A 17183-nucleotide genomic window follows, 5' to 3' on the forward strand; every position below is an offset into this window, starting at 1 on the left:
GAATAACTGCTCTATTCAAATAAGGTGGCATTATTATAGTGGAGTAAAAGATAAAATCAAATCTCACTACATAATTTGAACCCACACACTGAAATACGTTAAGTTTTATATGCTCAAGCATGGGCTTGATCCTGAATCATGAGCATGCAATTGCATCAAGGAGGCAGGCATGCATCTCAATAGCAATAACACAAAGCAAAGTGCCACCCTTGCTCTGTGGTCAAGTGAGACATTTAATGACACTTAGAAACCCCAGTGCTGGCTGACTTGCCAAACCTCAAGAACATAAACAAAGGTGTGAGGGGAAGAGACTAGAACCTTCAGGTTACAGGAGGCTCAATATCAACTGAGAAGTCTGCAATGATCAGGAGCATCACTGTGACAGACTGGAAGAGTAGGAAAACATTAGGTATGAGCTATTAATGGTGGTAGTGTTAAAGGAACTCAGCTCTGCAGGCCCGGGTTCAAATCAAAAACAATCGCTTTATTAGTTTCCACTTACTAGTCTGTAACATCAGTCTAGTGGATGTCTCACTCTGCCATAGAGAGTAGTTTTGGCCATTTTCAAAAAATCATACATTACAAATATTTATTGACAAATATATTTTTAAATATGTACATTACCCTATAAACTTGTGGTAGAAACTACAAAGACAGTGCCTAGCCCAATGGGTGTTAACATGAATTTACAATAAAAAAATAGTAGCCAAAATGGACATGGATGTGATTTTCTTCCCAACTGACCTGGATATACCTGCATAAAATGCCGACAGCAGGCGATGTTGCTGTCATACAGCTTTTTGAGACAGAGTATCACTCTGTCGCTCTCGGTAGAGTGCTGTGGCATCACAGCTCACAGCAACCTCAAACTCTTGGGCATTAGCGATTCTCTTGCCTCAGCCTCCCAAATAGCTGGGACTACGGCCCCTGCCACAACATCCGGCTATTTTTTTGTTGCAGTTGTCGTCATTTAGCTGGCCCCAACAGGTTCGAACCTGCCAGCCTGGGTATATGTGGCCTGCACCCTACCCACTGAGCTACGGGCACTGCCCTATCATATAGCTTTTTAAAATTCTGAACTGCTTTACAATATTCTGCCTAGCATCATTTCTGAACAACTTTGAGATTGGTCTCTGAGAGTTGGTCCATCTTCAATAAATCAGACTCCTTATAGCCAAATCCTTCACTTAAGTGAATCTTTTCTGACCCTATCATCATCCATTCAATCAACAAATATTTACCAAATGCATATCAGCTACTAAAAAGCACATGGAAGATATAAAAATATCATTCTTCTCCTAAAGGAAACTATCAATTTAGCAAGCACAGAGGAATGCAGTTCCATTCCACAAGCATCTAATGAATGAATGCCTACTATATGCCAGCACTATGCTAGGAATACCAAGATCTGCATGGGCTTGACCCTGAATCATGAGCATGCAATTGCATCAAGGAGACAGGCATGCATCTCAATAGCAATAGCACAAAGCAAAGTGCCACAAGTATGAGTATACCACAGTGAGCTTTGCAGACAAGCAGGCCTGGGTCCCAGTCCTGGCCCTGCCATTTAACTAGCTGTGTAATCTGGGCAGCTTTCCATTTTCTCTTCTGTAAAACTGGATAATACCATCTCCATCACGGGACCATTGTGAGAATTTAACTATTACAACTAAGTACACTCATAATAGGCATTGGATACATGGTAGTTATTAATGGGCATAGTTCACTTAGGTATCTGCTGAGCTTTAACACATTCTTGAAACCACAGGCACAAAGTATAAGACTAGCCTGGCCAGGCGCAGAGGCTCATGCCTGTAATCCCAGCAATGTGGGAGGCTAAGGAGTTCAAGACCAACCTGACCAAGAGCAAGACTCCATCTCTAATAAAAATAGCTGGGCATCGTGCCAGACGCCAGTAATCCCAGCTACTTGGGAGGCTGAGGCAGGAGAAACCTCTGAACCCAGGAGTTTGAGGTTGCTTTGAGCTATGACACGCCTTAGCACTATAGCCTGGGGTAACAGAGTGAGACTAGGTCTCACAAGAAACAAACAAACAAAAGACTAGGTCCCTAAGCTCAATTTGTAAGCCAAAACACTATCAGTGACAGGATTCCTCCTTTCCCAAAGGTAAGGATTTGTGGGAGTACCTGGGAGCACAGAGGAAAGGAATGGCCAAATCTGGCATTGTATTCTGAACAGGTAGGTAGCTGGGAAAGTGGGTTTTGGCAAGAAGACAAGAATTGAAAGAACAGAACCCAGGAGAAAAATTTAAGGACTACAGCTCCAACTGTATTCCCAGTCCAGTGAGTGATATAACCAGAAAAGCAGGTTAGGGCAGACCCCCAGGGGCACTGAATACCCAGCTACAAAGGGTGTACTTCATCCTGGATGCAGATCTGGGGGCAGTGAAGCAACAATCAGGAAGATGATTAGGGCAGCAGATGAGCTAGAAGAGGGTGATCACAAGTGGGAGGCCAGTTAGTGATGAGATGGTTTACGCAAGAGAAAATGAGTACCCTAGACCAGACAAGAGGAAATGGAGACAGTAGACTGATGCCTCCATTCAGGAGGCCCTGGTGGGTAAATAGGAGAGGTGAGGGAAAACCTGCAGCCTGGGCCACCAGAAGAATAGGGATGCTACTGTAAAAGAACAGAGATACACACCAAAAAAAGTTTGTGTTGTTACTTGGGAGAAGTGAGAGGAGGGGGCAATGGGTGTTAACATGAATTTACAAACAGTAAAATTCTACTATATCACCTGATGAATTTCTTTGCAATCCTAATAATCTATGCCTCTTTTAAAGAAGACCTGTTCACTTCCCTCATCTCCAAAGCAATCCTCCAACCTTCCTCAGGCCTCAACCTTACATAGGCTGAAAGTAGTACATTACTAATCCTCCCAAGGAGAAGGTGATTTGATTGTCTCTGAGCAAAGAAAAGAAATGGAGTTTTCTGTCAAGTTTTGGTAGAGTAGGGAAGAAAGTTGGAGAGTTATTCAATTACTTGTTTCCTGATGTCAATTCAGTAATGAGTCTGGTTTCTGGTAACTTTAGAAGTTGGGCTTGAAAGGAGACCTGCATTTGTTGCACTGTCTACCCCAAAAGGCTTCTGCAAATCGGGGTCACCAAGCCTTAGTACAGCCTGATCACACCTGAGCTCTCACTAAAACTGGCTCCATAATTCACCTGGATATAAGCCATACATTGTTTTGCACCTATCATCTCTTCTGTTATTGCCTTGAAGAAACTGTTTAAGCCCTGAGTTGCCAGTTATTTAGTTTTACTAAAGTCTTAAATATTTCTAACAGTGTTCCCTAAGTATTTTTTCATTCACTTTGCTTTTCCTCTCAGTACCAATACAAGTCACTTCAAAACTCTGTAATCCTAGAGACACTGACTTACTGTATGCAAGACAAGTTCTCTGTAAGAACACTGGAATCTTTCCTTAAAAACTAAGATGCTTACAAAGCCAGATGTCTTTAAGCGGTAGAAACTCTACTGACAGTTCTTAGAATTTAGTGGCTCCCTAGTTCCAATTTTACACATGGACATACAAGACCTGGCCACAAATAGCAAATTTCCCTCCTTTCACAGGTGTTGATTAAAAAAGAAAGAAAGAAAAGCGGCACATTTCCCTATTTTTCTATTCAGTGCTAAGTGTTCAATATAAAGTGTTACCCCCTATTCAGTTACCATTTGCTGCTTTCTAACTATTTATTTTTTGAATATTAAAACAGTAGTCCTTTGGCTTCACCAATTCTTTTTTTTTTTTTTGAGACAGAGTCTCAGTATGTCGCCCTCAGTAGAGTGCCTTAGCCTCACAGCTCACAGCAACCTTAAACTCTTGGGCTTAAGCAATTCTCTTGCCTCAGCCTCCCAAGTAGCTGGGACTACAGGCACCTGCCACAATGCCCAGCTATTTTTTCTGTTACAGTTGTTATTGTTAACTTTAGCTGGCCAGGGCTGGGTTCAAACCTGCCAGCCTTGGTGTATGTGGCCAGCGCCCTACCCACTGAGCTATGGGCACCGCCCTAATTCTAATTATTTTACCAATTGATCTTGACCAACTTTATCTTATACATTAAAAGTCTCAAATTTGATATTCATCCTCAGAATTACCAGAGGGTTTGCTGGGCAAAAAAAAACAAAAGGACCAATTCCTAGCTCCTTCCAGGTCTACCTCAGAAACCTGGGCATGTTTATATAACAAGCACTCCAGAGAATTCTATGCAGGTAGTCTGTGGACAACACCTGTTTGAAACACTCTCCTGGAAAGCCTTCTTTTTTAGGCAGTGACCTATAGGCTTGGCACCCATAGCACAGTGGTCACGGTGCTGGCCACATACACCCAGGCTGGCAGGTTTGAACCCAGTCCAGGCCAGCTAAACAACAATGACAAGTGCAACAAAAACAACAAAAAATAGCTGGGTGTTGTGGTGGGCACCTATGGTCCCAGCTACTTGCGAGGCTGAGGCAAGAGAATCGCTGAAGCCCAAGACTTGGAGGTTGCTACGAGCTGTGACGCCACAGCACTCTACCAAAGGCGACATAGTGAGACTCTGTCTCAAAATGAATAAATAAATAAAATGATACAAAGTTGGTAAGTTGACTTAAGAGATGTGCTGAATGATTTACCTTGGTTCCCATTTCATTCACAGCACTAAATATGTCACTAAATGCCCCAAATTAATTATGATCATATGGAATTAAAAACGTCAAATTAGGGCGGCGCCTGTGGCTCAGTGAGTAGGGCACCGGCCCCATATGCCGAGGGTGGCGGGTTCAAACCCAGCCCCGGCCAAACTGCAACAACAACAAAAAAAAAAAAACAGCCGGGTGCTGTGGCGGGCGCCTGTAGTCCCAGCTACTCGGGAGGCTGAGGCAAGAGAATCGCTTAAGCCCAGGAGCTGGAGGTTGCTGTGAGCTGTGTGACGCCACGGCACTCTACCAAGGGCCATAAAGTGAGACTCTGTCTCTACAAAAAAAAAAAAAAAAATTAAAAACGTCAAATTATATCAATAAAGTAAGCTCCCAAGCTTATAAAAAAGGGACTCTTTTACTCCCATTGCCGTGAAAACCAGGAGCATTAGTAGCATTATAAAGATCAAATGACTGTAACTTTTAAAAGGTAAACTTACAACACAGGTGAATGGAACAGAATAATCAGACAGGAAGGAATATTAATAAACCTTTGTCTCATTTTATTTGCAAACTAAGGTCTGAGTAACACAATAAATTTTAACTAAAGTTAAAAAAGTCTTTGTATCCCCTTTAATTATTTTCCATTAATTTGCTATGTCTTTGAAGTCTAGCTCCATTTCCTATAACCATTCTTTAAAAAAAGATAAATACTTTTAGAAGAAAAGGTAGTAAATAAAAATGCAAATTGTTACTATCCTTCCAAAGGATGCACACATCTAAATATAAGTTTACATTTAACCTGGGCCTCAGGTTTCCTTTTAAGATGGCAATGTTCAAATGTGAGTTTCACTTGTTAAAAATCACACAGATATAAATGGGTAAAGACAAATACATAATTTGCAAAAATCACATGGATCACGGTGATCCGATTATGGAAGGCTTTCAACTACACAGTATGTAGAGCATCATCCAGGTTGTCCATTCATTAAACATACACCTAGCCTTCCAGCATTTTTCCAACACTGCAGGCACAGTCCCAAGGAATGATTTCCACCATGCTTACCATCTGCCAAAGGGAAGATTTCTTTTTCTTCCTCCCCCCACCCTTCACTCAGTTGTTAACTCTGGGCTAGAAAAAGAGACACCTGGTTGCTTTCCTTAGAGCCTGAGGTTTTGGGGATCCTGCAGCCCCCAGAGAATTAATGGAAGAAACAGGGCGGACCTGATGACGAAGCTAAGCCTTTCCTGGTCCCTTTTTCTCCTGACTTCCCTAAACAATTAATACGTAGTGGATTGCACTACTACTAAAAAATTTTATTTACCTTTCTGGAGAGAAAAAGGAAGTGAAAATAGGAGGAAATTGACATTTTTAAAAAGTTATTGTGAAAGATGAAAATGGTTACAAATTTCCTTTGAAGCGTCCCCCATTGTGAAATTCGCCCATCGTCTGGATCAACTCTGCTCAACGTGTGAGCTAGCTGGCGGGTTTCTGTGCTCGATAAGGAGGTTCCTTCGCATCCACGCTGGCTTTAAAAGGATGGCTGCGAGCACGCTGGACTCCATGAGCTCACTCCCAGTTTAAAAGGCGCAGTACTACCGCCTACCTTCAAAATCGCACCGCGGCCGCCTGTCTTTCTGTTTCACGAACACATCCGGCGCGTGGGTCTCCGCGGTCAACCCCGGCAGCGCAGCTCCCAGGCGCGAGCGGTCTTCTGCAGCACAGAAGCAGAGCGGGCGCGTCAGGTCTTCCTCCCAGGCGGCCCGGCGGGAAGGGCGCAGGGGCGGGGCTTCCGTCCGGCCCGGCCGGCCCCGACCGCGCCCGCGGAGACTCCCAAGTTAGCACCACTGGCTCCCTCTCTGACAGTGACTAAAACCCACAATAAGGCTTGGCCTGTGGCCCCGACAAATCTACACACTAGCAGAAAACATGGCCTCAAGGCTAGCTATTAACGTCAGAGTTCCGGTCAGAGTCAAATCACTACAAGACTCAGCTAAAATGAAACATGCTACTGTTCCAGTAAATCCATAATTTTGAAAAAGCTCAGAATAAAAAAGCTTTAGATACAAATATCTGAGCTTTCACAAAATACTTCGCAATTTGATCCTGCTTTGAATTCTGCATCTATACAAAATGCTAAAACACGACTTCCAGGGTTTCCCGAAATTTGAAACCATGGAGTAAATTAAGAACACTGCTTATTTACAGTGTTTTTGAAAAAGAATCCTGAAGCAATAGGCAACACTAAAGATGGGAGCAGGAACGAAGGGGACTGTTTCAAAGGGGTAAACTCAGTGGAGATGAGTCAATGACAGATCAGACAAGACTCCACTCTGACGTCAGGACCATTCACTCTGACGTCAGGACCATTCATGAAACAAAAATCACACCAACACTCAAAAGTATACTTGTTTAATAGTAATAATAACCGCAGATAACATTTCTATAGTGTTTTGCATATACAAATAATCTTCACAACTACCCTTTATTACAATTACCAGGGCCATTTCTCAGAAAAACTGAGGCACAGAAATGTTAAGTAACTTGCCCAAGGTCAAGAAGCTAATCAACAATAGAGGCAGGACTCAAACCCAGGCAGTGTGGTCTATGCTCTTAACTACCCAGTATTGCTTGGTGTAGTGAGGTTAGCACTGGGTTCCAGCTTTTGCTGCCCCATTTAGCAGCTTGTGTCAAGCCAGGCAAGCCACTGGATCTTTCAGAACCTTGCCTTCTCCACTTGTACAACATGGAAATTGCACAAGCTTTGCCAACCTCTTAGGATTTGTCGGGATCAAATGCTGTGAAAATTCCCGGAAAGGCACTCTTATGCAGTTACATTTTCTTTTTCTTTCTTTTTTTTTTTTTTTTGCAGTTTTTGGCCGGGGCTGGGTTTGAACCCACCACCTCCGGTATATGGGTCCGGCCCCCTACTCCTTTGAGCCACAGGCGCCGCCCTATGCGGTTACATTTTCTCCTGCTGTCAAGGATCGACCCACTCGCCACCACATTGTCATCTACATTTCAAAATTCACGATGTAAGGAATGACACAAAAATCTATTTTCTCAGACATTGTGCAAAATGTCTCCATAAAGAGCAAGAGGAAGGAAACCACCGGCCGACAGGGGGCCGCTCTGGCCTACCACATGCTGAAACTTTATGTGACCCGGGTGAAACGCGGCATGCTGCCATACAGCCAAAAATCTCAATCGGGTTACAAAGCCTAGCCCCACACCCAGACCCTCGCCCCATTCAGACCTGCCTTAAAGCTTCACTTCTTCCCCTGGATTCCTGATGCACCTCTCAGGCTCTCGTCCCCACCAGCGAACCATCCCCGGCGTGCTCCCATCCCAAGGCTCGCAGCTTTGTCTATTTTCACCCGACGCAGAGCTTACATGAATGCGACGATGAAGACATCAAGATCTTCTGCAAAGGAGCGGTCGCGTTCCGCGCGGCTGCAAAGGCCGAACTGAAGGAAACCGAGGTGAAAGGGTTGCTAGTTCTTAATGGCTACGACAAGCCACGCCCTGCTCTGAGGGGGCGGGCAAACTGCCAAAGTCAGAATGACAAAGCAAAAATCCACTGCTCGTGCAGCCCTGGCAACCTATGCCATTCCGCTTAGCAAAGTGAGAGCTCCTTATTGGATAACGCCACATCCTCCGCCTGCGCACACCCTCCCCAGCCCAACCACTGGACAAAAACAATTTAAGGAAAGTTTAGAACCAAGAAAAAGAGTGTTTTAACTGAAGAAACTGGACAGTGCCCTAAGGCAGTAGTTTCAGAACTGGGCTGCCCACTGTAATCACGTGAGGATATTTAGACTACTGACTGACGCCTGATCCCCACCCCCAGACATTCTGATATCATTGACAGGAGGTGTGACCAGGCCCTCTGAGTTTTCAAAAACTCCGAAGGTGATTCTAGTTGGCACTAAAGATTTGGACTCACTGCCCTAAGGTAATGCATTAGTCAGTATGACAATTCCCTAAAGGAAGTTATTAGGCTTTTTAGAAGAAACATCTAGTTCATCCGGACTAATCTTGAAAAGAAGTGACAAATTCTCAGCAACTCAAAACTTCCCCTTAGACTACTTCCTCCTTATCCCACTATTGTTATCTAGTTTATCGTGTTTGCTTTGAGGAAAACTGAGAGTGTATTTAACTCCAGCCGCGCCAAGCCACCTGCAGTTGCTAAGGCAAGCCACTGCACTGTCATGCTTCCCTGCTCTTACTCGTGTTCTTACTCAGCACCACACTTTAGTAGGTGGCTATGAGTATTTGCTGAATAAATAAAGTCTTTTCCACTTCTTTGGATAATGCCGGACTAAAGTACATTCAGGTGAAAAGATTGCTGGCTTCTAACAGCTAACAGAAGCCACGACTCTTCTGACAAAGCTGGCCACCACTGCCAGCTCCTTCCAGCTCCTTGGGTTAGCCCTTTCACCTTCTAAATGCCCACACACACCTCACACACTAACCAGGCACTTCTTCTATATTGTGATTATCTGAGTGCCTAGAACACAGGATGGGTCAAAACATGAGTGTTCAGGAAACAATGTCATTTGAGAACCAAAGAATGAAAAAATGTGAGGAAAAGAAAGCTGGGAGTAAGGGAGAACATGGAACATTTACTCCTGGCTCCAGAACCAAGCTCTGTATTAACCATTTTATATGCCTTCCTTTATTAATCTATACCATAACAACCCATGAACCAGGGTTACTCCTGGGGTACCCAGGGTTACCCCAATAATTACCTCCTTATTGTTAAAAATACATAGAAAATATACCTTATTTCAAAAGCATAATTCAAGACAGAGAGGGATTTTGAAATAATTTAACTTGAATATACTAAAAGGTGGTGATAGGGATTGATTTCAAGAGTCTTGCTATTTGAAAGCATCATGTACAGATAGATAGGTCAGAGTGACTAGTTGATATTTTCTGACAGCAGTCCAGAAAAGGCCAGATAAGGTCTTTTAACTGGTCACACTGTTAGGATTTGGAAAGAAGGGAACACTTCTACACTGCTAGTGGGATTGTAAACTAACATAATCTTTATGAAAAGAAGTATGGAGAATTCTCAAAGAACTGAAAGTTTACCTTCTGCTGTTTGATCCCATAATTCCCTTATTAGGTATCCACCAGAATGTTTAATGCAGCTCAATTCGTAATTGCCAAGTCATAGAAGCAACCCAAATGCCATTACCCCATGAATGGATTAACAAACTGTGGCATATGTATACCTCGGAGTGCTATTCAGCTATAAGAAAAGATGAAGATTTTATATCTTTTATGTTTACCTGGATGGAGTTGAGACACCCTCTTCTTAGTAAAGTAAACCAAGAATGAAAAAACAATGTACTCAATACTAATATGAAACCAATATATAAACAATTACACACTCACATGAAGGATAAAAGACAAATATAGTCAGCAGGGAGGAGGGCAGAGGCGAGGAGGGAAGTGATTGGTGGGAGGAGGAAGGGAAATTGGCAGGATCTCACTTAAAGTGCACAAAGTTAGGGTATACAGCACACCCACCCTTAGGGTGAGGGGCTCTTCTACAACTTGAACTTTACCTTGGAAGTGAGAACAATATAACCTAAAAAATTTGTCCCCTTATGTTAATTTGAAATAAACAAAATCTTCACACTATTCTTACCTCAGCAAATTATAGCACAAATCCCAGAGCAGTTCTATGGTGTTATTTTTTTAAGTTAAAAAAAATTACCTTTTTAAAGGTATCTTCTTTACTTTACTTTCAAATCCTTCTTGCTGCTGTTAAGGGCCCAGTTGCCTTAGCCTTGTCATAAAATATAGAATGCGAATCCCTTATAGTTCAATTTAGCTTCTGGTTAATGGAAAAAGAGCTTCATCTTCCACCATTTCTCATCATGCAGCATTTGTTCTAATCATACATCTTACATCTTTTAAGTGGGCTGCTGTTATTCTCCCTTATTAAATTATTTTCCTTCTCTGAAGGCCTAATCCAAAACTTATTTTGTTATAGCAATTTTTTTCTTCAATAGGTCCTTAGGCTCAGGAACTCAAAGAATTAACCCAGGGGACCACAGACCACTGGTAAAATGGATTTTATTAAGCAGAAAGGGATACAGAGGAGTATAAAGCACCAGAGCTTCTGGCAAAGGGAAAGACCCAAGTGGGAAGTCTTCTCATGGGTCCTCTATCTAGGGCAATGGTTCTCAACCTTCCTAATGCCTCGATGTATTTTCATATTACAAAGGGGTCGCAAGCCACAAATTGAGAACCTCTGGTCTAGGGATATACATTACATTTTGGATAGGACTTAGTAGGTGGAAAAACACCTTTTCAAAGTTAATGAGTGTATTAACAAATGAACTAAGTCCCTCTGCTAGGGCAAGGTTATTAGGTCTTTGCAATTTTTGTCTCAGGGAAGGGACTAGAGTATGTGCTCCCTACTCAAGGTGGAACCACCCCAAAATGTTTCAGGCTCCTTTGTTCATGACCTTGCTAGAGCCGAGAGGGTGTAGCCTGGAAAGAAGGGTGTCCCTAGAGATTGGGGAGTCTGATTTCTAAGCTCACATAGGCCTAGAGAATGGGGGAGGGGGGACCCTGTCCAGGCCTGAGTGGGGGAACCCTGTATCAATCTGAAATATCTTCTCTGAGAGGGCTTCCCTGATGCCCAATCCAGTGTTAATGGCTCCTTCCGTCTTCTGTAACCTAAATACTTAATGATAGTTGTAAATTTTCTATAAGTGCTTTGGAAAGGCACTTGTTTATCTTGTCTTCACAGAATCTGGTATATAGTAGGTACTCAAAAAATGCTGGTAAAAGATCCTTTATGTTCCTGAGCTGTCCTCTAAGCTGTAAACAGATCTATGCAGATGTGTTTTAATTTTTTTAATTTTTTTTTTAACGCAAGTGTTTGATCTGAGAGAGGATAAAGTAAGGTGTAAGAGAACAGAGGTCTTCTCAAGGAAACCCCAGTGATATACCGCAGTGACTCAGCTCATAGGAATTTGTAGAAACTTAACTTCCTGGGACCTGGAAACTAATGCTTGCTTCCATTTCTGTAAAAGCCCAGGGTTCTGTAAAAACCAGTTTCTCCAGCTTGATTCAAACTGACAAATGAGAAAGGTACCCCTGCCGAACTTTCTGACTGGAGATAAAAAGGAGAAGACTGAGCCAGTCGCGGAGCACAGCCATTTTGAATAATTCTTCTGTGCCAATGCTCACCCAGCTGAAATAAAGCCCTTCCTCTTTTTTTTTTTTTTTTTTGTAGAGACAGAGTCTTACTTTATCACACTCGGTAGAGTACCATGGTGTCACACTGCTCACAGCAACCTCCTGGGCATAGGCAATTCTCTTGGCCTCAGCCTCCTGAGTAGCTGGGACCACAGGTGCCCGCCACAACGCCCAGCTATTTTTCTGTTGCAGTTCGGCCGGGGCCGGATTTGAACCCACCACCCTCGGTATATGGGGCCGGTTCCTCATATACTGAGCCACAGGCGCAGCCCAAGCCCTTCCTCTTTTGAACACAGTGTTTGGGTATTCATTCTCTGCACTGGGCCTCATCTTCCTGCAACAATCAAGGGTCTTATTGTATTAAACTACTGGTCTGCCTGTAATAAGACACACATACACACACACACCCCACTGAGCTGGAACAATCTGATACCCAAATCTTCTCTGTTCAAACCTTCAGTAGCTCTTTAGAGCCCCCAAAATGAAGTCCAAACTTCTCAATTGTACTGACATAGAAAGGCCTACCCGGCCAAGCCCAGTGGCTCATGCCTATAACCCCAGCACTCTGGGAGCCCGAGGCTGGTGGATGGCTTGAGCTTACCAGTTTGAGACCAGCCCTGGGCATTGTGGTAGATGCCTATAGTCCCAGCTACGTGGGAGGCCCTGGGCATTGTGGTAGATGCCTGTAGTCCCAGCTACGTGGGAGGAAGCTGAGGCAAGAGGATGGCTTGAGCCCAAGAATTTGAGGTTGCTGTGAGCTATGACACCACTGCACTCTACCAGGGGCAAGAAAGTGAAACTCTATTTCAACGAAAAAGAAAAGAAAAGAAACGCCTACCCTTGATAAACCTAGCTATCTCACTTATGCAGCAAAACAATGTTGGAGAAAATACAGAAAGTAAAAGGGATTTCACTTTAAAGTAAAAACCACAAACCTCAACAATCCTTTGCACTCCTGGTATATTTGTTTTCCCAATTTCCAAAGTGACTGTTTCATACTTATTCCTCTTTCCTCAAACTTATAATACCCCTAATGCCTCACGATTAACTCATGGCCTATGATTTCTACTTTAAGAAAATAGAGTCAGAAAGAACTCCTTTATATTTCCCTCTCAACCACCAAGCTGCTCTATTCTCTGCCTTCATTCCTGGTATAATCAAGGCCGGCTTCTCTATATGTATTTAGATTATTGTCTTTGCTGGCTTTCTTAATCTTCAAGAACTTTATTCCTGAAATTAGCATCATCGCTTGCTTGATCTCTACCTGATCATTCCTGTCATCATACAAACAGAATGTAGTTTTCCCATTAAAAAAAAAAGCCTCCTGTGATCTCACGTACCCCAACCCTCATAGCTACTACTCGATTTCATTGCTCCCCTTCACAGACAAAAAGCCTCTTTGAAAGAGTTCTTTGTACCCAGAAGAATAATAAAGTAGGGTGGGTAGGTGAGGAAAGATACAAGAATGTGACAGTTAAACAGAGATCAAAGTGTAATAAGGGAACAAGCCATGAGAGTATCTTGTGGGGGAGTTAGCTTTCAAATCTGACGAAACAGCACTTGTGACAGTTGCTCATACACATTGGGTCATTCTTGTTATACCCAAAGAAATCAGAGCACAGGGGTGGGGAGGGTAGAGCATTCAGGGTACAAAACATTGCTCCAAGAATGTTATTCTCTGCAAGCCTGGCTGCTGAAACTGCCTGTTGTAGCCTAAGATCGGTTTTCTCTACAGCTGCTGAAATAACTTGCTGCAACTTAGAACTAAATGACACACTGCTGTCATCCACCTGTCAGAGTTTGCCAGCTCCCCAAACTCTTGCTAGCACCAATGAATTTTCTTAAAGAACATTACACACATTTCTCCTTTTTCTAAACCTCTAACTTTTTCTTTGTTCTTCAGACATACCAAAGACCACCCAATCTGCATGGATGCCCTGAATTGTAATTCTTTCTTTCCAAATAAAACATCTTAATTTAGAGATTCATCTCTTCATTTTTATTTTTACTTTGACATGCTAAATCCCTTAGCCAGGAGTCTGCTTGACTTATCCAAGGATCTATAAGGTAAGCAGTGGACTTAAGAGTGGGGGTACATACACCACCCTGGAGGTTATGTTAGTGGTCCACACTAGAGATGATAAAGACTAATTAGTGAGGTAAGGATATATTTGAAGCTAAAGCTAAAAAGTTTTGTATATGGATGGCATGAGAGATGTAAAAGAGGACAATCAATGATGATTCCAGATTTTTTGGCCTTAGCAGCTTGGTAAATGGGGGCACTCTTTAATGAAAGGGGGAATGCTCAGGGAGGGGGAGGGAAGATGGGAAAGATGGAAAGCAGTAGTGGGGACGGATCCATAGTATGGTTTGAGAGATCTATCAGTTATTCAAAAGGAGATGCTGAATAGGCAGCTGGATATACAAATCTGGAGTTCAGGGGCTAGAAATAAATATTTTGGAGTCAAATATGAAAGATATTGGGTGGCCCTGTGGCTCAAAGGAGTAAGGCACCGGCCCCATATGCCAGAGGTGGTGGGTTCAAACCCAGTCCCGGCCAACCACTGCCAAAAAAAAAAAAAAAAAAATATATATATATATATATGAAAGATATTTAATGCTATGTGTATCAATCAGGACTTTCCAGAAAAATAGAACGAAAAGGATTACATGTATGTATATGTGTGTGTATGTATATTTATATAGATAGAGAGAGAGAGAGATAAAAAGAAAACATAAACCTTTTTGAAGAATTACAGTTGAGGGTGCTAACAAATCTGAAAACCACAGGACTGGTCTGCAGCCTGGAAATTGAAAAGTTGATATTAGAGTCTTTGGACTAAAGGCAGTCTGCACACAGAACTGCTTCCTCTTTAGGAAACCTCAGTCTTTTCTCTTAAGGCCTTCAACGAATTGAATGAAGACTGTTCACATTATAGAAGATAAGCTGAAGATAAGCTGCTTTACTCAAAGTCTACTGATTTCATTATTAATTATATCTAATTGGAGAACCTGTAGCTTTTTTACTGAATCCAAATTACACAGAACAAATCTTTTTAATAAAGTTTGGATTTGGTAGAGGGGCTGCACTCAAGGATCTGGAAGGCCTTGAAGCCATAGGTTCCCCACCCCTGAATGGAACTAAATGAACTTACCCAGGGAAATAATATGTTCAGAGAAGTGAAAATGGTCTAGGACAGAGACCTGGCACACTTAAACTGCAAAGGAAGAGCAGGATCCAGCAAAGGATCCTGAGAAGGGTCTGGAAGGAGGCAAAAGGAAAACCAAGACAGTGTGGTGCTCAGAAGCCGACCAAGTGGTCCAGTAAGAAAGATCAACGGTATCAAACGCTGCCAAGAAATCCTGTAAGGTAAGGGCTGAGTCATGGAGGTCATTTGTGGAAAAGATGGAAAGAAGAAATCCGAATTAGAGGGAGTTCAACAAAGAAACAGAAAATAAAGAAATGGGGGTAGTAAGTATAGCCTACTCTTTCAAGGAATTTTGTTATAAAAATAGAAAACCAAGAAAGGAGCTGAAGAGAAATGCAGGATCAAGGAAGCTTTGGGGAGCTTTTTGTTTGTCCAACATAGCATGTTTTTACGCTAAAGGAATGATCCAATAGAGGGAAATTTGGCAATTTCTAGAGGAAGGGAATAAGAGATCCCTGCAGAACCAAAGTCCTTTAAACACACAGTACATTTATTACGCTGTACAGACAGTCAAATCCAGAGTCTGTCGCCAACTACAGAGTCAAGTTACTTAGCCTCCAGCTTCTTCATCTTCTTTGTACAAGGCCCTGTGTGGTCCATCGACCTCTTCATCTCACCCAAGACTTTCCTGATCAACCCTACGCTCCAGTTATTAGCCTTCTCTAGACCCCTTTAATTACTGTGCTCCCTCCCACCACAGGGCTTTGCTAACTCCCAAGCATTCAGCAAATCTAGTTCCAACATGTCTTCCTTGGGGAAGCCAGTAGAGAAGTCTAATCCCTCTAAGAAAGGCGCCATATTAACATGTATTCTTTCTGCTTAATACTTACCACAATTGCAAACATACTTTTATTTATGATTATTTGATCAATGTCAGCTTCTTCCTGGCACAGTCTGAAAGAACTGTGATGACTAAATGGTCTAAATCTGCGTTGTTCAACCCAATTGCCACAGGCCACATGTGACTATTGTGTACTTAAAAGATATCTAGTATAAGTGTGGATTTGAAGTTCTTCTCGAAGTTTAATTAATTTAAATGTAAACAGCCATATGTGAGCAGGGGCCAGGATTATTTATGCTCACAAGCATGTTCACAGCACTTAAAACAGTACACACACACACACAGTAATTACTCAATAAATATTTGTTGGGAGATTAAATGTGTAAAATGGGGATATTACTAGTTAACTTGTAGGTTTCCTGTTTTTTCACAGAGGAAAGGAACAGAGTTTTTATTTGGTAAATGTCAGGAGGTCCTAACTTCTCCTATAAAGGTAAATTTGCCATTCATCTGCTGTGTAATAAATGAGAACATATTGGGCAGTCTGAATAAAATGATATTTGAAATATACATAGCAGAGTACCTAGAACATAATAAGCACTCGAAAAGTGGCAGTCTATCAGCTTCAATGTGTACACAGAGAGTAAGCAAATTATACTATGGCGAAACTGGGGAAGGCCTCACAAAGTGATATTTAAACTCTTTTTTTTTTGCAGTTTTTGGCCGGGGCTGGGTTTGAACCTGCCACCTCCAGCATATGGGACCAGCCCCCTACCCCTTTGAGCCACAGGCGCCGCCCCTTTAAACCCTATCTTAGAAACAATGAAGGAAGTGTAGTAAGAATGGGAGTAATGCCCAGGAATTTTTCAGTGCTTCCTATGTGTCAGTCATAAATCTACATGATCAATTTAATCTTCCTTACAATCCAATGAAAGAGATACTATTATTTTCCCCATTTTGCAAGTGAAAAAAATTAAGGTATAAAAAAGATAATTATCTTGCCAGGCTGGGCCTTGTCTCACGCCTATAATCCTAGCACTTGTGAGGCTGAGGACGGTAGATTGCTTGAGCTCACAGGTTCAATGTTAGCCTGAGCAATAGCGAGACCCCTGTCTCTAAAAATAGAGGCACCTGTAGTCCCAGCTACTTGGGAGGCTGAGGCAAGAGAATCGTGTGAGCCCAAGAGTTTGAGGTTGCTGTGAGCTATGATGCCATGGTATTCTACCGAGGGCAACAAAGTGAGACTCTGTCTCAAGAAAAAACAAAAGGATAATTATCTTGCCCATAGTTACTTAACTAATATAATAAAAGTTAAGGTGGATTCAGGTTGA

The 17183-nt window shown here is 42.4% G+C and overlaps 1 protein-coding gene across 3 annotated transcripts in view; it reads right to left on the reverse strand.

Moving 5' to 3' along the window:
- TXNRD1 (thioredoxin reductase 1) overlaps positions 1–8253 on the reverse strand; it is a 76460-nt gene extending 68207 nt beyond the window's left edge. The window contains exons 1-2 of one of the 3 annotated variants that reach the window (XM_053583578.1): positions 8032–8253; positions 6245–6352 (exon numbers count right to left, since the gene is read on the reverse strand). The gene's annotated coding sequence lies outside the window, so the exon portion shown is untranslated. The other 2 variants (XM_053583580.1, XM_053583579.1) reach the window with 2 other exon arrangements.
- Positions 8254–17183: the final 8930 nt, after the last annotated feature.

This window comes from Nycticebus coucang, chromosome 3, assembly GCF_027406575.1.
Source record: "Nycticebus coucang isolate mNycCou1 chromosome 3, mNycCou1.pri, whole genome shotgun sequence".
Lineage (NCBI taxonomy): Eukaryota > Metazoa > Chordata > Mammalia > Primates > Lorisidae > Nycticebus > Nycticebus coucang.